Genomic DNA, 3904 nt, shown 5'->3' on the forward strand with positions numbered 1-3904 from the left:
GTGGGTCCCTAAAGCTTCTTTAGTGACCATAGCTAGTGCAAAAAAACAGAAGCCTTGTAAGAAACGTACCACTCGCTCCAAGAAAAGTAAGAAAATGTTGCGATGGATCCCTAAACGACTATTGGAAGCCCAAGGCTACTATCAAGGAAATGATCAAATCTGGGTGCCAAAACGTAGATTGTGCTCTTACCTATCACCTGACCCAAGTGAGCCCAATCCCGTAGCTCCAAAACGAATCAATGATCGTGAAAAGAAAAAAATCACAGAATGCTACACCCCCGCTCCCGAGCTAGTTTGGGTACCAAAGAAAGAACGATTTGTTCCACCTAGCTCAGGAAGGGGGGAGTCCCATGAAGCTTCTAGCTCCTCATGTAATACATCCATAGAGGTAAAAGCTTCTACACAGCCTCCATCTATAGTAGTGGGCCTCCATGAAGCTACAAAAGAATCCACACCTCCCAGTGTTCAAGAATCACCTAATGAACCACTTCAAGTTCGATCCTGGGAGAGTACCTTACCACCCTTGCAACTTGACGAGGCGCCTAGGGTAATAGAAAACTACTGGCAAAAATCCTCACCTATTACCAACTGGAACAATTGGTTTCAAAGGGTGACAAGCTCATTTCAAACGGTATGATCTACCCAAGGAAGGGGGGAGTGTTTGTGGACAGTCATCATTCATTTGTTTCCCTCTCAACCTTTTTCCCTGACCTCTCAATCACCAATCTTAGGGAATGTACATATAAAGCTTTATACTCACAAAAAAAAAAAAAAAAAAAGAGCAAGAGCAATTAGCAAACGAGTATGCACATTAAAGTCAAAACATTGACTCAGACCTACACATGTCACATCTGGTACAGTGAAACAGAAACCTATGCCATGAAACACCTTTGATCCTCATCACTTGAGTGATGGAGGGTAGGTAAGATTAGTACGATAGGAGTGTTTCTGTTTTAGAATCGAGAGATTAGCAAAGTTCTCTTTTCCCACTGATGTTCCTCCTAGAGGTATTGTTTGTGTTTCATAGTGTGTACAGGAGCGTGTTGCTATTGATAGGATTTGGACCTTCATGGAACCTTTCTCTCGTTCACACTTCAAATCAAGCGCGACCATCGACACAAACAGGTGTTTCTTGTCCATTAGCATTGCCCTTATCTTTTTGCATCCATGTTTGTCTGCTTTGATTGTGATTGGTAGCATAATATTCAACGCATTTGCTTACCATCAAACATTTAATTCAATGTAATGTTTTGTCATAATCACTTGTTTAGATGTAAAAATCAAGCAATCCGACTAAGCTAGTTTGACCAAGCTAGGTATTAGAAATCTTCTCTTAATACCATGGGGAATGCCTTCCTAATAAGCAATGGTTACTTACGTTCTTAATCCGATTTAGACAGCATTGTATGAAATGTACTAGGGCTTTCTAGTGGGCTTAACCCTATTGACCTTTAGCTTAAGTATTATAAAGGGAGTTTACTAATGTGATGAGCCTGGGGAGGGTAACAGTGTTATATGACCCCCCAAAGTTACAAAATTTAAATGCTGAAAATGAACAAGCAAAAAATCAAAGTGCCACAATGTAAAATTTTAAGCTGGAAGAGAAATCTCATCTTGATTTGGTACTTCACTCACATGTATAGCCTATGGTACTAGAGCCCTAGAGGTTCCCAGTGTGGGCGCTTTACCTTGAAAAGCAAAAAACCCAAGGCATACAAAATAAGCATACACATCATAATTGAATCACTGTGAAAAGACTTTGGGGGGTCAAAGAAAAAGTAATCAGTCAGGCGATGATTTCATGAGAAATTCCTTTTATGGTAGCTTAACTACAAGGTTTTCTAGATATAGCCTTTAGTCAGCCCTCGAACATGAATACTTGGCTCTCGCGATTAAACAACTTAATTGACCAGTGAAAATTAAGAAGCTTACCCATGGTATTAATACTTGATCTCTAGTGCCTTTCGACCGTCAAATTAGCGACCCCAGACTTGTTTAATTTTTTACCTTTACATCTGTTTATGCATTTGATTACATTGAAATTTAATGTTCATTGCTGACAAATTGTTTGAAATTCTTTTTCCAATCAATGTGTCTACCTAAAACTGCATATGCTTTTTAAGAGAATGCAATTACTGTGCCAATGTTGTTTGATTTTGCAGTGATTGAAGAAGGCTATGCACATCCATGTCGACTGCTCTTCCACCTCGACGAACCAGCTTCAACTCAATAGCTTCCGAGGACGGAATCTACATCAGGAAGGGGGGCATGTTAACCCTCACGGCTCACGGACACCCTATGATCTATAAACGTTGTATTATTTAGAGTCAGGTACCGGGCTTGTCGGACCAATAGGAAAAGGGTAAGAGTGATCGCCGATGAGAGGCGCACTCTAACTGGGACATTCAAGGGATTAGTTGGCTAAGCATGGGCGCCCAAGTGTGAATGGGGTGAGCTCCTATAAAAGCCAACTAAACCTAATTTTTACTCATTCTCTCATTTGTGCAATAGAAGAGTGCTCTTGCTCCATCTCCATCTTCTTCTTCTTCACCTCCTCGTGTGTGTGTGTGTGAGAGAGAGAGAGAGAGAGGGAGAGTGTGTGTGCGATCGAGCATTACGAAGGCACGACGGCGACGAAGCGGTTGAGCGCGGCACGACTGCAGCTTCTTCTTCATCGCGGCGAGGAATCCACCACGAAGGCGAGCGTAGAGCGGTGAGTGACACACCCTTTGCTTCCTTGAGCTTGCTAGTTTAGGCTTGTTGTGTGCTTGGAGCCATTTGTGGCTCGCACACGGTGTATCGGCAAGTCCCTTGCTTCGACAGTGCAGCAAGGAGTGCACAGAGCTTAATCAATTAAACTTAATTGATTGAAATGAATTAAATCCCCATTGGACCTTTCCCCATTCTGACCAATAGGAATTAAGTAGCCCATTGGGCTGCTCAATTCCTATTGGACCCCTTCTCAGGCTATCCAATAATCATCCAGGAGACTTAATTTTCATTGGTTCTTTTTATTAAGTGTTTTAAAATTAATTAGGCTAAATTTACTCTAGCCTAATTCTCATTGGTCCACTTCAAGGGTCATCCAATAGAAATTGGGCATACCTTGTGGACATCTGGCCTAGGGAGCTGACATGTGTCCCTCATTCCCTTTGTGTAAAGGGGGCTTGTGTGTGTGTGTGTGTGGCTTTCTCTCTCATCCCCTACCTTTAGGGCTCGCCCCCTCATGTGTAGGGATGTGTGTTGACGTTGGAGAGCACACAAAGCATCCAATTCCCCCTAAGCTTTAACCCTTTGGACACAACCTTTGAATTTTGGAACCTTAGCATTTTGGAAGTCTTAATGGGCTGAACCTTAGGGTCTTTTTAGCCCATTGTTGCACATGGCTCTTTTGCAGATGCCCCCCCCTTTGGATCCCTATTTTTCCTCCTTTGGATCCCTACTGTGGCCGGTCTGCTAGCTTAACCAATATTCTAGCTTTTTCTCCCCTGGAACTTCCCCACAGTAAATGATCAGTTTAATATGAGAAAATCATTTAGGAGAATTAGATATTGATTATTATGACATTACCTCTCTCTTGAAATCATAGTCGTCCTCGACTATGGTGTAGAGAAGATAAAGCATATTCATGAGTCCTTTTCTTAGCGGGTAGAGGATCCCTATGTTACCCTACGACATCATTCCACAATGGATGACTAGTCCATTTGGCGCTTGAGAGCCTGAGGCTGCCGCAAGCATGTCTGCACATTAGTCCTATCAGTCTTCCATAGTAGAGTGACAAGCTCTACTTGGTGTTTGGGAGACGTCGTCTCCGCAAACTTGATCTAAGCATGCATACTACTTCATTTTTGTGCACAATAAAGAAAAAGAGAGTCTTATAAGACAAAAACTTTGTTCATTTTTA

The sequence above is a fragment of the Adiantum capillus-veneris genome, chromosome 28, assembly GCF_014529385.1.
Source record: "Adiantum capillus-veneris isolate H3 chromosome 28, ASM1452938v2, whole genome shotgun sequence".
In the NCBI taxonomy this organism is placed as follows: Eukaryota; Viridiplantae; Streptophyta; class Polypodiopsida; order Polypodiales; family Pteridaceae; genus Adiantum; species Adiantum capillus-veneris.